The sequence below is a fragment of the Camelus ferus genome, chromosome 2 (assembly GCF_009834535.1).
Source record: "Camelus ferus isolate YT-003-E chromosome 2, BCGSAC_Cfer_1.0, whole genome shotgun sequence".
Lineage (NCBI taxonomy): Eukaryota > Metazoa > Chordata > Mammalia > Artiodactyla > Camelidae > Camelus > Camelus ferus.
This window is the reverse complement of record NC_045697.1, coordinates 79,617,235-79,638,437: the sequence shown is the minus strand read 5'-3', so window position 1 is coordinate 79,638,437 and position 21,203 is coordinate 79,617,235. Positions and strand designations below refer to the sequence as shown.

Sequence of the window (21,203 nt, the reverse complement as noted above, 5' to 3'; positions counted from 1 at the left end):
AGCTGCTACTCATAATAAGCTATACTTGCTCTAGGGTGTTTTGTTTGTTTTTATAATTAGGGCATGCATACATTCTAATTTGCCTGGGATAATTCTAAGAGGAGCCTATTTTCTTAGAATATTTAGTAGTACCCCCTTTCACTCTCAAAAGTGACCTTCTTTGAAGAATAAATTATACTGTCACCCAATTTCCAATCAATGGCTGGAAGAGAAAAGAGCACAGGAATTCTATATAGCATAGTAACTGGGATAGAAAGGGAGTACAGAGAAAAAGGGAAAACAAAAAACTACAAGTCAATAGACCTTGATTCAAGACCAGGTTTTACAACTAGTTAATTATGTGGCATCAGCCAAGATGCATAATCTGAGTCTGAATTAATATCCTCTATAAAATAATGTTTAAAAAAACCAACTCCTAGGGCTGTGATGAAAAGCACATAAGATTACACAGGAAAAAGATTACATAGGATAAGTACCTGGAACATGACAATGTCTCTGAAAAATAGATGTTAAGTCACTCTTTGGAACAGTTTCTCTTATATTCTACATGATTTTTCTGCTGCAAAGTGAAGATGAGTTCTTGAGGGATTAAACAGCCTTTGGATAGGCACCTAACATTCAGAGCCAACAGAACTTTATACCATTAAGTCTTGCTATAATTTGTGGTCTTCAGGGTGATAGCACTGGGAATTATTATGTAAGTAAATCCATTCCATAATGCATTCCATGAAGGCCACACAATATTCGGACAGCCCAAGTATCAGCTCATTGAGGGTGGTCTTACCATGTAGGTTGAAGTAGCAAAACCACACCATGGTTGTGGATACTCATTTTTATTCTAGACTCTGGGACTTCAAAGACTCAGGAGCCAAATTTCAAGACATCTTGAGGGAACAGGAAATCCCTGAGCAGCAAGGTAAAATGAAACTCTTTCCCTTTCTCCCACTTGAAAGAACTGAACTATTTGGCAAGAAATACTGTTTGTAAAGGAAGAAAAAGAGGTAGAAAAGAATGGAGGGGGTCTAAATGTATTATAAACCATGAATTATCATTAGTTTAACATTTTCTAAGCCTATTTAATTGTTTATTTCATCTTTTAAGTAGTCTCTTCGTAACATGGCTTAGCTTGATAGTCATGACACACAGTGCTAAGGAATTATGTGTTTTCACCTATAAAAGAAGAAATAAATTTAAAACTGCACTCAACTAAGAAAACATCCCAGTCCCACAGACCTCTGGAACACTGACTCCTTGAAGAATGTGGATTTATCCAGCACTGGCTATCATATTGTGGGGTGATTATGTTTCTTTAAACTTAAATAATTCATGCCAATAACATAACTCATGCAACTCCCTATGGATTTAGTAATTCCCTAACAGCTGGGATGTGAAATAAAGACCATAAATACAGTTCTTTTCAAGGATAAATTAAAACATAAACCTATTGTATCATAACATGCTTTACTAATAAAGAAAGTATCATGGTGTACTTTAACTTCTCAGATAAACTTTGTAAAGTATAAAAAAATTGGCCATTTTTTAAAAGGAAAAATAAAAAAAGAAAAACATTAGGAACCCATCCCAAAAAAATGGGGAAAAAAGAAAGTGCTTTAAAAATATGATACTCCAAATCTGAAGAGGGATATCTAAAATACAGTTGACATGAGTGTTTATTCTGTTCTACTCAGGGTAGCTCTGCAGAACTGTGGGCTCTACTGTCCCTAGAAGGATCAATGGAGGCCACATACAGCACACATCTCTAAACGTGTCTAACAGTCTGTATGTAGTGCTGTATTACAAAAGCTACATCATACACCAGTCTCCCCAAAGGGAAAAGAGGCCAATGCCTCCCATAAAGAGAGCAGACCTAGTGTTCTAGTGAATTTAAAGTTTATCTTTTTGAATGAGTACTTCAAGAGAAATAGCACTTATAGAATTCAAGAACTGTAATTGAAATCATTTCTATTTGACAAGCTTAAAATATTAGAAAATATTTTTATTCTATGAAAACCTTCAAAATTGAGATTTTTAAGAAGAGAAACATGTCATTTACAAATCTTCACAAACTGAGATTTTTAAGGAGAAGAGAAACATGTCATTAGAAGTTGCAGTTCACAGTTTTGTAACACCACTTGATGTAAGTTAGTTGGTAAATTTTCATCAAAGAGACCAAACATAATGTGGGTTTTAACCAGAGTCAATAAGGTTCAGGGTACTGGGGTCAGCATTCTGAATCATCCTCTTCTTTGTTGGGCTCTCCTGACATGATACATGTTGGTACCACAACAACGACAGCTGACCACTGCTTTTCCTGTTTGAAAAGACTTTGCCATTCAACTTGGACCAAAAACATTTGTCATGTTGTAGGCAGTGGATTAACTATAATCAGACCAAGCCAGTGGTAGTGCCAGTGCCAGGTTGAAAGAATCTGGTGGAACAAAGGCTGGATTTATCTCTTTGAGCATTGTTAGTTTGTTTCTTTTTTGGGGGGTGGATGGGTAAGAGGTTAGAAAACAGGATTCCCTTTCTGTAAAGTCAAAAGAAAATATCAACATTAAAGTAATTTAGAACTGTTTATCCTGCTAAAAATTTTCCCCCAAAATATGTTTTTATACTGAGTATTTATTTTAGTTATATTTTAAAACACAAACATTTGTTTATTTTCAGAATGCAAAAAAAACTTCCTTCTGTATTTTTGTTTGAAAAAAGTTTTATTAATTATCCAAAATATGTGAACCACTCTAACTTTCTGGAAATCATTTTTCATCACCTCTAGTGATTAAATGAATATCTTGGGGCCATTTTAGCTTTAGAATATGATGAGAGTAATTTTTATTAACCATTGCCACCAACTGATTTTTTTTAACTTGTAAGCTGTTATCAAAGAGAGAATAAAATTACTGTCAGTATAATATGTATAAATAGCAAATAAAATCTACAGCTAAGAAAAAAACTAACTTGAAAAAAGTAACAAGGAAAAGACTACTTAATTTTTGTTAAAATATAGATTTTAGTTAATAGGCCTTATATTGCAACTATCATTTCTGAGAAAAATTGTTTGAAAACTCTGAAGGCTTTTCTTGACACACTCAAATGGTTTAAAATAAAGTATCATGAAATAGTAAAATGTGTACTGTATTTAGCAAAGTTTGGCCAAATACTAGTCAATGTAAGAAATTTAACAAATATTTATGAAGCATATACTATGTGCCACAAATTGTTGAAAATACTGGGGAATACAAACAAAGTCTCTATCCTCAAGGAGCCTACATTTTAGTGGAAAAGATAAATAAATAAATTTATATTCAGTATTTTAGGATAAGAACAATAAGCTATTACTTTTTTCATGCATACAAAGGGAAAAAAGATCCATCACTTTAGACTGTTAATTCATGGAAACCTCTATGAAAACTCACAGTTCATGCTAACGCTGAGGAAGATTTTCCACTCATACATATAAATACACGAGTAAATACAAAGATTTCAAAAAGTAAGTATTTTTAAAACAGGACGAATACAGAACACATACATCTTTTACTCATATATTCAAAAATAATTTTTGAGTGCTTACCATACAACTTTGGCAGGTAAATATGTTAGTGGCTAAAAAGATATGGAAATGCAGTCCCTGACCTCAGCCAAGAAAATAAAATATACATGGAGGTAATTATAATGTAATACAATTAGGTACCATGGAAGAGACATAAATCAGTGAGAAGTCAAACAGGAAATAAATTATTTCAAGTAGGAGGAATTCAGGGCAGCCTCTTGAAATTTTTCTACCATTTGAATAGGATCTTGAAGGATGTATTAAATATTAACTGAAAAAAAAAGGGAAAAGGTACTACAGGGTTTTTGTGGGATGGCCATATCTGGGTCATCTCAGGTACTCTTTCTATTGACTGTGTCTATTTCTTAACATAGGTTTTATTCAACTTCTCCACATGACTAGCAATATTTTTAATGTCTGGTGAACACCATGGGTGATATATTGTAGGAAGTCTGGATTATGACATCTTCCTGTAAAGTGTGTCAAGCTTTTTTTTTTTCTTGGAAAGCAGTTAAGTGATTCACAGATACTTTTGGTCCCATCAGGATCAGTTTTGCATTCTTTGTTAGGGCAAGTCTGTTCATTTTGACCTTAGATTTAAGGCATAGTCCTCATCCCTTCTCCACACACTCAATGAAATGTAGTCTTTTGAAGAGGTCAATTGAACACTTAAGGTGTCTCATGTAGTGTCTCCATTCTTGTTGGGCCAGAACTTGAAACACCTCCCAGCACAGCACAAGCTCTATCATGTGCACCTCTCAGCCCTGCAGCAGGCACTTTCTGCTAGGCCCCATGGAGTCTTGGGTACACATGCAGGGCTGCCTTTGGCTGAGGATGCACAGTGAGTCTCTAAGAAGACTTCTGTGACTCTCCTCCTCTTCTCCAGAACCCTAAAACGTCCAGCTGCTTCTTCAGGCCCAATCTCTGATCTCTGCCTCCTAAGCCCAGTAAGACTGTGTTCCATTTGGGCTCCATCTCCATGTGTCATGGCAGGAAAGTGTTCTCAGAGCCACCTCCTCCCTATCCTATGATACCCAAAAAATATTATCTCAGGGTAAAAACAAATTCCTTAACTCAGGAAGGAATGGATGAATACCAATACAAACAAAGTTTTATTGTTACTCTTGTTAGTTTTTCATAAAGAGGAGACTTGAGCACGATTATGGGCGAGGAAGTAACTCAATGGAGAAAGATTAAGTAAAGATAGGTGAGGGGGAAAGGATATCGAGACCAAAGACCCAAATAAAAATGCTCTAAAACTTAATGAAAGAATAATAAATACTGTATTTTGATAGCAAACATGCCAATCTAATAAGCATGTATCCTTCCATGTGCTCAGAACTATGCTGAGGGGAATTAGAGGGAGCATAATACATGATCTCTGATCAGAGAAGTTATAATCAAAAGAATCAAAGCTCACAGATTTGAAATAATAAAGGAATAATTCCCACTATTCACAGAAAAGAGACTGAAGGTACTGAAAAGAATTTGAAGGCCAGCGAGACTCCTGAGAGAAGCTAGGAAAACTTACGAGGAAGGACAGAGGAAATAAGCTAATTCTGGATTAGAAGATACAACAGAAGTTATTCCAGGCAAGAAAAATATGAGTGAAAAATGTGTAAGCAAATATGAACACAATGTGCTTCTGTGATACTGAAACATTCTGATTAGGTCATGAAAAGGCAATGTCGGAAAACTAGAATGAGATCTAGATTGGGGGGTAGCAAACAAGGGGTCTAGGGCCAAATCCAGCCTACTGCATTTTTTTAACAGCCTGTGGGCTAAAAATGGTTTTTATATTTTTAAATGGTTGCCAAAAAATCTGAAAGAGAATAATATATCATGACATGTGAAAATTATGTGAAAGTCAAATTTCAGTGCCCATAAATAAAGTTTTATTGGAGCACAACTATCCTGACTCATTTATGTGTTGTCTATAGCTGTTTTTGGTACAAGAGTAGAATTGAGTAGTAACCATATAATCCACAAAGCCAAAAATATTTATTTCTTGGTTCTTCACCAAAAAAGTTGCAACCCATAGTCTAAAAAACTGAGACTTCTAATCTAGTCTATTACCCACAGACCAACAAGTTTAAAAAGTTAAGTCAAAATAGGTCAGTTTGTTTCATTTTTGTGATAAGACTACTAGAGAGAATTTTAAAGACTGTAAATTCATATTATTGTCTATCACTTTTTTGAAAATCTTTTACCAGAATTTCAAGTTTCTCTGTAATTACTTACCAAAAGCATTGATGAGGCTAAGTCACATTTTCATAGTCACTCAGGGGAATTTATGAAATGAGACTAAATGTGGTTGAACCCTCACTGAATCTTTTTTTTGTTTTTAATCTCTACTGAAAATCACTCACAGCGTAAACTCACTCTCTTATCTCCTAATGTAGAGTAATCAGGTCTAGGTGTTGACTGACAAATTGAAAAACTTAGGATGGAGAATTATTTTAAAAGATACATAAATAGCTTAAATATTTTATTTTAATTAAACATTCATTTATTCACCATTTTATTAAATAGGGCCAAGACCCTTTGTTTAATTTCATGTCTACAATATGGAGTTCCCAGTCTTCTTCGTAGCTAAACCACATCTTCAATGGATAGTCTACTATTTCAAATTTCAGCTTCTTTAAGTGGAGGGAACATGTCAAGCCAAATGTGAGGCAATCTGAATACAGATCCTTCAAGATTTAAGAGGAACATCTCTCTAATCTTTTACAGTTTCTGGTCCACATTGACTCATCTTTATTAAAGCATTTCATTTTTCATAGAACTAACCTTTTTTCAAATATGTTTCCTCTACCTATGTACCATTTAATCAGTTTGCCTAATTATAATAACAAATACAAGTAGCCAGAAACACACCTGACTGTGAGTCAGCACACAACTCCCAGGCAAACCAGACAGTGGTCCCTAGCCACATGTATTCAGCGCACTCTGGCCCCATTCAACATAATCTCCAGGGGAAAGGAGCATTAGGTTAATCCAGCCTGATGACTTTGTGAGCACTTACTGTATCCTGTTACAAGCTAATAAAGGTTTGTATCCTTTGTATAAGACACTGTTATTTTCATGGAATTTGTCTAGAAATATTTTTCATATTCTCAGAATTCCTAAAAAAATTAAATATTTTCAGCCTATATTAAGTGATGGAATCAACAGAATCTAGGGTTTTTGGTTTCTTTCTTTTTTTTTTTTTTTTTTTTTTGCTTTGTTTTGTTTTTCAATCTTTCAAACATTGATGCATTAGACCTGGTATTCTTGCTTAATTCTAGTTTGGGTAATTCTGTTTCGCCTACATAAAGTTGCCCAAATTTTCAGTGAGATATGGCATCCTTTGAGTCCAATCCTAAACCAACATTCTTATTATTCTGAACCACTGGACAGCTGTCAAATTCCATTCCCCAGATCATTCCAATTTCCAACCATTCCAATTAGTAAACACCATTCAGAGTTTGAAAATACGTTTAAACTACTAATGACTATTTCAGCAACTGAAAAAAAGATTTAATATTATCTTCTTTTCTAAGCTGGCAATCTTGCCCCTAACATTGCTGGAAATAACTTCTGTATAAATTTCCCTAAATGTGGGACTGTAAAAACAATTCAAGGGTCAGAACGTTAGGGAAAAGAAGTATGTATTCATAGCAGCTAATATATTCAAATGTCATTAAATGACAGTATATAGTTCCATTGGTTATTTTAAATTTTGCTATAGAACATAGTTGATAACTTAAAACATTCACAATATAGTAAGTAAGTAAGACTTAAAATGTGTAGTGTATTTTTATTCTTATAAAGAATGAGAATTCAGCTTTATACTAAACATAAAATAATTAACAAACCAATAATTATTTGAAAACTATATATATTTAGTAGTTATTCCTGTATTTAAGCATACTAATAATTTTTACTTTCTTTTTTTAGTTTATCTGTACATCTAATTTTTAATAATAAACTTTTTTATCAAGAAACAAATAAAATCAGAGCTATTCTCTAAGAAAAGACTGTATTATCCCATTTTCCCCTCAGTCTAGGCCTCCAAGTGAAGGTGAAAGGGACCGAACAAGACCCCTCCTAATTCCATCAATCTCTTTGAGGAATTTATAGGGAAGTTACCAACCTCTGGTCTAACCAAATAGAGAAAAGAGGGAAAGGAAAGAGGATCACAGGATATAAACAGAGGATACTCTGATCAAGTTCGTATGCAATAATTCAATGAATGCAACAAGTTCTGCTTTTCCCCCACCTCAATCAAAAACTTCAAATCTCTCTTTCAACCTAAAAAGCTAACTTTTCTAATTACAGTCAAGAGCTAGTTTCCTGGAGGAAACTGATGCTTTACTGTTGGCATTTCACACTGCACAGTGGTGGAAACTTCCTATATTTCACCCTATCTGGCAAACAGATCTCTAAAACGCAAGAGCTCTCTCATCAGCAGCTGTCAATGGATGGAATTGTTTCCCTGCACTATTAGGTTCCAACGCTCACTGACTTTGTAAGCAACTAGTATATTAACTACAACAAAATTCAATGGGGTATTCTGTAACAGACTTACACAACCACTTTCCAATAGTACTTTCTGTAATGGTGGAAATGTTCTATAATTTATACAGAGAAGCATCATATGTCAAAGCAGTTTGGAGAAGACGGGGATGAAGTGAGAGGAGGGGGCTTGGCGGAAACTCTAAGCATAATAGATATGTTCACTATCTTGAGCAGAGTGATGATTTCAGATGTATTTTAAATTTATCAAAGCATATGCTTGAAATATGTAGTTTAGTTTATTTTAATTATACCTCTATAAAGCTGTAAATGTGTGTGTGTGTGTGTGTGTGTGTCCCACTGTGCTAGAAACACGGAGGGGATATCACTTTCATTAAAGAGCTGCTTTAGGGTATACAGCTGGAGTTTCAATTCAAGAGGCTGATCTTTGTTGATCCTGAAATTCTGAAATGTCAGAACATAGATGAAAGTCCAGGGGAACCAGCACTAAGTATCTCCTGGCTGGAGATGCAGAAGTGGGAAGCAGGAACCAGATCACATAGATGGGTAAGTGCAAGGAATTCTCAGTGCAATGGGAAACCATTGGGGGGTTTAGGCAGGGATTTCATTTTCAGAGCTCCCTTTGTAGTTGCTGTTGTGTTTGTTTTACAGATAATATACTCCCATGGTTCAAAAGTTCAATACCTCTAAAAATGTGTACAACAAAAAGCCTTCTGCATTAGTTATGTATTGCTATGTAACAAATTACTCTAAAACTTAATGGTTTAGAACAATAAACATTTATCATTTCATGGTTTCTGTGGGTCAGGGATTTGAATGGTGTGGTTGGGTGATTCTGTCTCAGGGTCTCTCAGGAAGTTGCATCAAAACAGAGGCCAGTACTACAAGCATCTGAAGGTTTGCCTGGGGTAGAGGATCTGCATCCAAGAAGAGACATTCACATGGCTCTTGTCTGGAGGCCTCAATTCCTCAACAGATGACCTCTCTACAGAGCTGCTTGATGCCCCACACCAAGGAAGGTAGCCTCCTCTAGAGCTAATGATCCAAAAGAACAAGCGAGAACTCGCATATCTTTTACAACCCCGCCTCAGAAGTCAAATTTCATTATTTCAGCAATATCCTATATGTTCACAAGTACTACACAGGGTGTAAATATCAGGAGGTGGGAATCATTAGACACTGTCTTAGAAATTGGTTACCATAATCCTATCTTTTTTTTTCCAAGAGAAGAAAAATGTCTTATCTGTTACGCAAATTCCACCTTACTTACATCTTTCCAAATTTAGTCACCTTTCAAGCCCTATTTCAGACTTGTCATCTTTCCTGAGCTCCTTACACTGGTCAGAAAATACAACTTCTCCCTCAGGGATTCCTCCCTAGTATTTTGTGCCCAGATATGCCATTTAAAAATAAGAACCACAGGAGAAAAAGAAAACTTTGGAGTAGGGGATAAAAATGAGTTTGATTTGGGAAATGTTGAATTTGAAGTATCGATTGATCAGCCAAGTAATGATATCTCAGAGACAACAAATATGTATTTCTGTGTGTGTGTGTGTGAGTGTGTGTGTGTGTGTGAGCCTAAAGTTAGGGGAAGAGTTAGACTAGTTTACATATAGATTTTGAAGTCACAAGCTTACGTGAAAACCTGGAAGGACTAGGGTAAAGGTATGGAGTGAGAAGACTGTAGGATCCTGAGAATCCAGTGAGCAGAAGTCCAAGAATGACCCCATTCATTCACTCAAGGGATAATTTTCTAGCAACCACAATGCATGAAAGGGAGTTGGGAATGGAAATATATAGCAAGATTAGGTAATGCAAAAGTTCAAAATAAGAACTGAAAACTATTCACTGATTTTAGCTGGGTGATAATCCCACATGGCATTAAGAAGGAGGTCAAAGATAGCTTGCAGCGGGGTGAGAGGTGAATGGGCACTCAGTGAGTAGAAGTGAGGCGTATAGACCCAGAGTCAACTTCATGACATGCAACCTATGAAGTTACACAAGCCCCAGTGCCCACACTTGGTTTACTAATCTGCTGTTGCCATCTAGAAATCCCGAAAAATTTTGAGCAAGAGACCTCGTATTTTCCTTTTGTACTGAGCTCTGCAAATTCTGTAGCCAGATCTGTTTAGACCGTACTTTAAAGAATCTTGACCAAGCAAGGCAAGAGAGATGAGGTAGTAGGGAGGAAGTACAGACAGCAGACATTCTTCTATTTAATTACTGTGGTTGTTCTGATTGTTGTTAACATTTTTATTTTAGGATGAGAAAGACTTACAGGCTTAGGGAAATGAGGCAATGGTGGAAAGAAATTAAAGGTACAGAAGACAGAAGAGACGGGTGATAGAGTCAAAAAGTGATGAGAAAGAAGGGAACGAATACTACAGAGCCCAGGCAGACTTGTCATCCCTGAGACTAGAGAACAAAAGGTAAAAATGGGGAGAAAGTAATGTAGTTTTGTTCTGAAGGCTTATTTATCTCAATGAAGGGAAACAAAAGTCATGTATTCATAGGAAGGCAGAGGAGATTGTTGGGTAGAGAAGTTGAAAATTGATAAGAAAAAGATACTAAACCAGAAGGAAATGGGACAGAATGTTCACCAAAAGCAGGTGAAAGGGTTGATTTCAACTGAGAGTCTAACTCGTATTTTAATATTTTTCCTAGACAAATCTCAAAATAATTATGTTGAGTAGAAGTCAGATGAAAAAAAGTAGATTGTGTAATTCCATTTATATAACATTATAAATGCAAATCAATCTATAGTGACAACAAGCCTGGGGGTAGAGGAGGGGCAGGATGGGGTGGGGGGGTGGGGAATCACACAAAGGGGCATGAGGAAACACTTGGGGTGATGGATATGATCACCATATTGATTGTGATAATGGTTTCATGGTTGTCCATACATGTCAAAATTTACCAAATTCTGCATATTAAATATAATGTATATAACTTCATAAAGCTATTTTAAAATTATAGGTTAAGTAAATAGATCTGTGTCATTTTCAGAACAACCAGACTGCACTTCTCATCTCTCCAGTGCCACAAAATATCTCGGCTAATGGGGATGGGGTACATCAGTGATCCTGGACACCGCAGTGTGTGTTACCTGACACCTGGGTGTATGGGGAGAGGAAGATTAACCCCATGTAGACCTGTATGGGTGTCTCTGTGTCTACAATAAGCAAATTAAACTACTTGCTGTTTGACTAGAGGATGAGGATAACTTCTCCCCCTTACCAGCCAACAGGTCTTGTGAGAATCAAAGGCAAGAGTTAGTCCAGTCCCAGATAAGCAGCATGTGCTTTCCCATCACCTTTTCATTGCGATATATCCATTTTTATGTCTGTTTGTTTAATCCTTCCTTGCAGGGTTGAAGGAAGTGGTACGCCTCATCTCAAAGTTAAAGCCTATACCTGTGCCCTCTAACCCACACGTATTTTTTTTCCTGCTTTTAAAATATCTGCCATTCCTCTGGTTTCCTCTTCCTCTTTATTTACCTCTGTAAATAGTTTCAACATAAATAAAACCTCTCCCTAATTAATCCTATTTTCAGTGTGCCAGCTAGCTGCTCTCTTTTGGAATCCTGATTCATAGGCTGCAAAATCTCAAAATACCCCCACAATATATGCAAAGTTACATCGATTTAAATTGATATGTTTCAAAGCAGTTAAGAAACTCCAAGCAGGATTCACTATTTGAAAGAGATACTGTGATTATCACCATAGTGAATACCTTTAAGGTGTTTTGTGCTCAGTTTACATATTGGCTTTCTATTTATTCAAAATAGAAACATCTGAAAAACAGCATTGGCCAAAGACTGATTATACTCATTCAAGAAACCACTTTAAACTGTTGGAAAGACAATGAATGTTCTACAGGAGAAAACCTCCCAAATATCTAGGGACTATTTCACCTTTGCTTTAATGATAAAGAGAAATTAAAAAGTAACTGGAGTTGAAACATAATTTATCAGAATGGCTTTCATTCATCTAAACATCTCTTGCCTAAAATTCTAAAAACAAACTGGTTTTCTTGCCTCTGGTCTCTCAATGTTTCAATCCACACTTCAGACTATCAACCCACAAACATTTGCTGAGCTCTAAGTACAAGGCTGCTCTACACCCCAGGGATGCAGCAGATAATGTAATTATTCATTCCTTCTAAAAACTTTCACTGACTCCTATTGATTACAGAGGAAAGTCTATACTTACTGGCAAGGCAATCACCATTTTTCATAATCAGAGTCAAATTTATATCCAGAGTCATTTCTCACCATTCCTTTAGATCAATGGTTATCAATCATTTTCAGCTTAGTACCTGTTCACATTCTTAAAAGTTACTGGGAACCTCAAAAAGCTTTAGTTTATGAGTTATATCTATCATTATTTATCATATTTAAAATTAAAATATGAATTTTTAAATGTTCACTAAGTCATTTGGCACATGGAATATTCTCCAGGATAGACAGTATATTACACCATAAAACAAGTCATTAACTTAAAAGGAATGAAATCACATGAAGTATACCCTCCAACCACAATAAAATGAATTAGAAGCCTATAACAGAAGAAATTTTAGAAATTCAAACATATGAGGAAAATAAACAACATACTTCTAATAACCAATGGATCAAAAAAAAATTACAAGGGAAAGTAGATAATACTTTGAGATGAATTAAAATGAAAATACAACACATCAAAACTTATGGGATACAACGATAACAGTGGGAAATTTATAGCTGTAAATGTCTATGTTAAAAAATTTCAAGTCAACAACCTAATCTTTCATCTTAAGAAATTAGAAAAAGAAGAGCAAACTAAATCAAAAGCAAATAGAAGGAAAGAAATAATAGAGATTAGAGCATAAATAAGCAAAATAGAGAAGAGGAAAAAAATCAACAAAACCAAAAATAGGTTCTTTGAAAAGGTCAACAAACTGACAAATTTTTAATAAATTGACCAAGAAAAAAGAGAGAACTCAAATTACTAAAATCAGGAATAAAAAAGGAGACTTTACTACCAATCTTACAGGGAATAAGAAAGGAACATAAGGGAACACCACAAACAACTGTAAATATGCTAAAAAAAAAAAAAAAAAAAAAAAACCCACTGAATTGTATGATTTAAAATGGTGAATTTTATGGTCTATCTATCACATCTCAATTTTTTAAAACAGAATTTATACAAAAATAATGTGAAAAATGAAGGAAAAACAGAAGAAATAAATAACATAAATAACAAATTAAGAGTATTGACCAGAAAAATGCTCCCCAAAAGAGACAAAATTAATCAAATATATTAATATAATTTTTTTAAACTTTAAAAAGTGATTGCCTTTATAAAATAAGAGCACAAAGTAGAAAGTACTTAGGGAAGATAAGGAAATATTTTCAAAGAAGAAAAAACATGAGCTGGCAGAGTTCAAGAAAAAAATGAAAGAAAAAATTAAAATACCTCAAAAAGGAAAATCATTGTGAAAGCAGAAAGAAGTACATTACAGACAAAACATAAGGTCTTTTGAAGTAGATTGAAGAACTTAGAAACCAAGTATAGTGTGGATCTGGGAAATAGCTAGACCTATAGAAATACAAATAATTTTTTAACTGCATGAAAAGTAAGTTTGAAGTAACTGCAGAAACATAGATTTATTTACAATTTATGATAAGCTTTGATACAAAGAAGTAACTATTCTGACACAGACCAAGATTAAACCACCACAAAAGATTATCAACAGACAAAGTAGAATTGTGAGGGAAAAGGAAAAGACCATAGTTTTCCTTTAGACATAACTCACTTTTAAGAAAAATCTAAGACTTTAACATCAAAGCATAGTGCTGCCAGCTCTTTAAAAAGTAATAATAAACATGAGGAAAAATATATAAGACATTTATACTAGTGCTAATGTCAAAAATTAACTGTTAATTTCTGGGTGGTTGGATAATAAATGAACTTTATTATTTTCATTTTGCTCTTGTTTTGTTAATGTTTTTATCATTTTTCAGCAATAACCAAGTCATAATAAAAGAACATAAAAGAGCAATGCCATATATTAATCTTAGTTTGCTATGTAAATATAATTATGTTTAAGGTACCTGAAGCATTCTCATCTTCCTGTCGTTCCTATTCTGAAGTTTGGGTTTAGTCACTCTTTTTATTGTCATTCTATAATCTCACACAAATGGGTCCCTCGGGTATGTTGACTAGGACTTTAACAGGACCTCTGCTATGATCAAGATTTTGATGTTCTGACCCAGCAGCTGGATAAGCAGCACCCATTGTATCACACTGCTTAAGGATTTTTTCCACCCAGGATTTACAAGTAGTAAGAGGACATAAAATACAGTCACAAAGTAGATGCCAAATAGCAAATAGTTAAGAATATTTAATTCTCCAAAACATATTTTTTCTTTGCTGTTCCATATACCACATCCCAATTTAAAAAATAGTTATGGCTGGTGTTAAGAAAAACAGCAGTGCTGACTCTTGTTAAAATGCTTCATAAATGTAGTAAAATGATCCACCCAAGATTTAAAGCCAAAAGTGTGTGTGTGTGTACCTGTGTGTAATTAATCTTAATTTCCCACAAAACATTATTAAACAATTGAAATGCACATTTCTATGGAAAATAACAGGGTACTTAATTTCTTTAAAACTTGGAGCATGACTTTTTTGGAATGAATGTATAAGAAGCCTAGTAGACCAATCCTACAAATCATAGAACTTTTTAGAGCTGTAAGGAAATATGTGAAACTCATTTATCTTCAGTGTTTCAAGTATTATGTCAGGAAATTAATCTTAGGTAAGTGACTATGTATACTTCTAAGGTTATGGTGTGTAATTTAATTAGATATCTATAGTATTTCCTATCATTTCACTTTTTATAAATTCTAACTGCAGCGAAACTTCATTCAACTTGATTCACGATGCTCCCACCTCCACATCCCCACATCACACTTTGTTTTGCCCTCACCATTCCATAAGTATTTCATTCATCTATTTCTCATGGGTGAAACTGCAGTATGAAATTACTGCAACAAAGTCCATCCTCTTTATGTGACACAGTAATGCTTTTCATATACCCAGAAATGTTTTTAAAAGAGATTTAAAAAACAAACCTGAATTAAAAACAATACACAAGCATTCTCATTGACACCTTCTACAGCTGTGAGTTTGATATAAACCAAAATTCACTGTAATTGCAAGCAACAGAGCTCTCAAAAAGTTTTGAGAAAATGAAAGATGGGAAGGTTAATTTCTTTACTGCAGTTTTTAAAACTCTCCACATTAGTTTCAGGACTATATACATGAGAGATTATGACTTAAAATCCTGAGCTAGAGTTCTCCCCATTACTTTGGCAACAAATGAAGTTTCCTGTACACTGGGTGGACCAAAGCCATCACAACGCACAGGTCTCAGCTAATGCCATTTCTAAGGCTAACAAATCCCTAGTTTCTACTCCTAGCAATCATTCGAATTAAAGGGCCATCAGCATAGCACCCAGTTGTTTTTATATGATTTCAAAATACAGCATGAGTTCATGAATCACTTTCGACCAAGTAAACATTAGAAAAAAAAAATCTTGGAGGTGTGGACTTCAAGACTGTAATCACCTGATGAACTTAACATGTCTTTCTCCCTTTTCTAAAACCCTAATAAAAGGTATTGCCTATTTTTTTGTATTACAGGAAGTACTTAATGTTAACAGTCACAAATGAGAAATTTGATTGCCTCGGAGAATTAACCTATAAAAGCAGCCCATAGTGCAAAGTCATCTTAAAGAGGTAGAGTAGCAGAAGTTAAAATAAAGAGAAGGAATGTAAGTCTCATGACTTGACAATATTTGTTTAATGAATGGGTGGCAAGTTTCTGAGATCATTAACATTCTGAGATCTCATTTACTATATGAATTTATCTGAAGTAAGAATACACTATTTTGAATTAGAATTCATCAGTGGTGGAAGAACACAAAAGGGAAGTCATAGATGCAGATATAGGCAATGCCCGTCAAAACAAAATCTTAAACAATTCTTATCAATGCGTTAATTAACTAGATGGGAGATTCCTTTCACAATGTATACATGTACCAAATCTCCAAGATGTACACTTTAAATATCTTAGAAGTTTGTATGTCGATTATAAGTCAGTAAAACTTAAGTTTTAAAAAATCCTTACCATTTAATGAAAATGTTACTGGTCCTTCCCAAAATGTCATAATGTCAAAATGATGAGCTGGCACTGAGAATCAGTAATGTATCTGGTTAAGGATACCTTGATCCCACTTTGAACAATATCTTTAATGAATGCTAAATGAATGTTAACATTCATTTCTTAACCAGAACTCTTGTTTTAGTCCCTCTCTATTATTCTGACTCTGTTGTTCTTCTTTCTACAAATAACTTTTGGCTCTTCTTCATAATACCCTACCTAATCCCTGTCTCTTCTTCTCATGACCTCTCCATCTAGAGAGTCATTCTGGTTGCTATGTATTCCCACATAAATGTAAGGCTCGTGGGGATACCCGACTGTACTGTCATTCATCTTTCATTAATTCTTTTAATAACAGTATTTTATTATATGATATGTGACCTTCCTTTATTTACAAATATTTGATTATTTTCCTTATAATACACAAAATTGAGTTGACCAATTATAGTTATACTACATCAAAAATATATAAAAGTACACTAAAGTTGGAAGTTTTCCTAAAAGTTATGTAGGAATAAAAAAATAAAAAACAAGATTTTTCAACCTTTAAGATGATGCTGAAATCTCAGGCTATTGAATTTATTATACCTTACATAAAATTAGAAATGATGACTTTTTAATTTGGGAGTAATACATGATCATCAAAACAATTTTAATAAGAATATTGGAAAGATAAAAAAACTCTAAATCACCAATGCTTCCACTACCCTCACATGGCCACTCTTCTTCCTAGCCTTTTCTCTACTGAAAGACCCTTTAGATTTTCATTGTTACAATCACACTGACTACGTAGAAATTAGTATCTCAAAATCATTTTTTCAAAAATGAAATACAGTGTATTTTGGGGAAAAAAGATAATCTTTTGTTCTAGAAAAAAACACAAACATAGGTTAGAATAAATTACAACATGGCAAGCATTTAATAGATTCCAAAATCTTCATCACTAAAGGTACACATATGATAACTTTACATATAAAAACTGTATTTACAAGAAAATTCAAATTCTGGGATTTCCTGAATCCTCTAGAGTAAATGGTTTTCATTTAATTTTTTACTCATAGGAAAAACATTTATCTCATGCCTTACGAATGCTTTCCAAGTCAAATATATAAAATAATTGCAGAGAAAAAAAACTAGTTCGTCTAAAATACAATTAGGTCATAAGACTTCACATTTGAGTATTAGATTGACTAATTTTATTGCCATATAATTTGAAGAGAAATAACCCTTCTCAAACTAGTGTCTATAAACATCTTCTCCATTAGTTTTATTTCTGTGCTTTTTAAAACAAAATCCCATAAAAACAACTGGGACTCTGGAATACAGCTGTCCTTGTTAGCATTCCAAAAATTAAAGCTCTGATCTGCCTTGGCCAGGAACACTCCAGAAATAATGAAGCCCAGCTTTCACATGAAAGATTAGCATGTTTAAAAATGTAGCTTAGAACTGTCCTCTTTGGACAAAACATCTCTCTCTTTATGAAATCAAAAAAGTAATTATTGGGTGCTAAAATATAATGAAATGAATTTACTTTAAGAGGAGGCATCATTCCTTAAATCTGTCAAATACCACTGTATGAAAGCTGTTTGTCCCTATTTTTGATTTTGAGAGCTCAGCAGTTTAATGTTGGTGGTGGAGGTAATGATGATCCTTAACTTTTACTGGGTGCTGAGCACATGCCAGATGTTTTCTTTATAACTTTTATTTCCTTTCATCTTCACAACTACTCTAGTGAAATTGAGTCCCCCTAAAACTGAGTTCCCCTGTCGAGTTTATGATGAACCTCTCTATCCAAAACTTCATTCCTCTTCTTGTCCTGCATCTGTTCCCCCTCAAGCTTGAGGAGTATCTAAGAAAAAGGGGGACTGAAACTGAGCAGGATAGTATAAGGCCTTCCTGGGTACAAAAGCCCCTCTGTGCTCCCCCCGCCAGTTCTTGTTTGTAGGGGAATAAAAGGATTTAGTCTCCAAGGCCTCCCCTGAGTTCCAAGGAGCAGGCTCAACAGTTAACGATTGATTAGGACAGTAGAGTCGCAGGCCTCCTAGTTCCTCCTGAATGGATATAGATAACAATCTGACGAATATATCTCTGAGTTGTTTTACAGAAACTAAGACCCCCCACCCAGGTGGAGGATGGTGGCCACATGCTGACCACAAGCACATAGACCCCATACTGCTTGGAACCAGAAGGTGGAGATTCCAGAAGCATCACCCTGTTATCTTACCACCTACCAATCAGAAGAAGGTCCACTAGCTGATCAGGCATCCTACAACCCTCTCCCCTCACACTGTCTTTAAAAATCCTGGCCTGAAAGCGAAGAGACTTTGGATCTTTTGAGCAAGAGCCACCCATTCTCCTTGCTCAGCCCTGAAATAGACATTTCTCTGCTCCAAACTCCAACATTTCAGTTTGTTTGGCCTCACAGTGCATCATGCTCACAAACATAGGTTGGACAACACTAAGACCACTATTATTGTCACCATTTAATTTAATTTTTTTCATTTCTTTTTTGAAGGGTGACAGGTTAGTAATTAGGTTTGTTGGTTTGTTTGTTTAATGGAGGTACTGAGGATTGAACCCAGGACCTCATGCATGCTAAGCATGCACTCTACCACTTGAGCTATACCCTGCCCCCCATCTTCAGCATTTTAGAGGAGGAAATTGAAGCAGAGATGCTAAATAATTTGCTTCAGTCACTTAGTGAGTGACACACTAGATTTGAATCTAGATTTGAACTCAGGGCCAAGTTCTTGATGTTCTTATAGAACAAGAAAAAATTTTCTTTGTTATATTCTCTACATAGCTCTGAGTCCCTCCCCTCTTATCCCCTCTTTTCCCCTCACCATCTATTTGCTTGTTTTCAACAAAGAGTTACCTCAATGTGTGTTTATGATAAAATGTTGCCACCCTGAAAGAGCTACGTGTTAAAACATCGTACCAGGTAAGGGTTAGAAGCCCCATCAGGTGCCCTGGGACCCGAACCATACCGTCAAATTGTATTAATCCTTTCAATAACCCTTTATGTACCCCATTTTATACATAAGCTCAAGTAATTCAAGTAACTCCCTTCAGAGCAAATAGCTATTTAGTAGCTATTTATAAAGCTGAGATTTTGTACAGCCGAATTTGAAAGTCACATATTGTTTACTCCAGAGTCCACGCTCTTTAATAGGCTAAAATATATGCACTACCGAGCCTGCGGTAAAGAGAATATTTAAAACAATCCTCAGTAAATCAGAGTAACCACATATATAGTTTGGGTCTCAATCTAAATCCTCCTTAGTCAAATATGATCAGCCTTTAGGAGAATCCTAATTCCTCAGAAATGGATTTAGAAGTTCCAAATTTCAAGGAATCCCAACCTAATTAGTAGTCCATATGCAATTTCAACCTTTCCTTTCCCTAAGAAGACATAAATCCAAGAGCTTGAGTGTAGCCCAGCTAATTAGGTCTTTGTCAAACAATAGTCCTTTTCTTTAAAACTGTGGCTTCTCACCCAGATGATAAAAAGCTATTTCAGCTCAAGACTTTTACTTAATTGGTTTGCACCCTCCCAGGGACCTCCTGGGTTCCTCCTGCATATCCCACATCAGAGTGTAGGGAGAATTCTCTGCCTCCCAGCAAAGCACAGTTCTTCTAAGATTTATGTGTGGCTTTCATGTTCACCCACTGAATAAAAAGGCTTGGCTCCTTTTAGCTGCAACTACCTTCCCTAAGGAGAGCACCGCTTTGGAAACTTGTGCATGTCAAAGGAAGTTTGTTTACCCTTAGAAAAGTCCAGCAGAATTCACAGTGAAGCAATTCTTTTGTACCCTTTGGCAGCCCCTATGGCTAAGGGCCCCAAATCACAATAGCCCCAGTCACCCAAGCTTGGAAAGCAAAACTTACATCCAAAAATTAGCCATTGTAAAATCTTTCCACTTTAAGAGGTTAACTTTTTAAATACTCTACCAGTACTTATTAAACCCACATAATGAAGCAAGCTCCTAATTTAGAGAGTATTGCCTTATGTTGTAACTCTCTGGTGATAGAATTTTAGACCTAAAGATAGATATCAGTAATCATTTTTCTAACTGCTTCATTTTTCTAATCAAAGGCCCAGAGGGTTCAAGTGTCTTTTCCAGTTAGTAGCAGGGTGGGTCCGGAACCCAGATCTTCTCAATTATTTCTTAGTGTTCAAATAAAGACTTTTTTTTTTAAAGGAAGAAAAAAAAACCTCTGTTAAAATCTTGGGTCACAATTAAATGGTAAATCTGACTCCAAGGGACTGTGTGGAGGAGAGACTGGGAAAAGCAGTACAGTGAATGGCACTTAATCAAATAAACGTTTTATTCTCTGAGTGATAGGATGCTGTAATAATGAAACACTGACATAAACCTTCCTTTCACTAGAGCTATTTTCCCCAACAGAATGGATCAGATTTGCTGGTAGGTGCCACCCAACCGATGTAGAGAATGGTACTCTGTATTCTGCAGAATGGTCGCTCCATGACCAGCAGAGCAGCAACCAGCCAGTGCAGTCCAGTCTGCTAGGGATCAAACCAACATCATGGAAACCAGGACAAATTAAGTAAGCAACTAAAATTTCATCTTTTCATTGTTTTTTGGGTTTTTTTCCAAGCAATAAAGGTCATCTGTTCAGGAGAGTACTAGCCCTTTGAATGATCTAAGCTGAAGCTGGCCAGGTGAGAGGGAGCCCCACGAAGGGGCTGAGGCTGGGCAGGGTGGTCACAGATGAGTAGCAATGCAGCTGCCCCCATGCTGATTGCTTCTCAGCAGAGACTTCATGAAAGAGACTTCAATCAGCAGAACAAAAACCTCTGGCTTCCTGCCATAGAAGCTGACAGCAAATAAGAGACAACAGAAGAGCACAAGCTTAGGGCAAGACAGCTCCCCCGAGGGCTGGAGCCCGCCTGGACCCAGGGGAGGTG

General features: G+C 35.5%; 2 long non-coding RNA genes across 2 annotated transcripts in view; both read right to left on the bottom strand.

The window, feature by feature from the left end:
- The window catches only part of LOC116658024, a 100,314-nt gene that overhangs the window by 41,205 nt on the left and 37,906 nt on the right, over nt 1-21,203 (bottom strand). The gene's annotated exons all lie outside the window — the stretch shown is intronic.
- Nucleotides 437-21,145, bottom strand: LOC116658036. The gene is made up of 3 exons (XR_004313252.1): nt 21,135-21,145; nt 6,239-6,243; nt 437-559 (listed from the first exon to the last, which is right to left on the bottom strand). It is a non-coding gene; the product is annotated as an uncharacterized LOC116658036 (long non-coding RNA).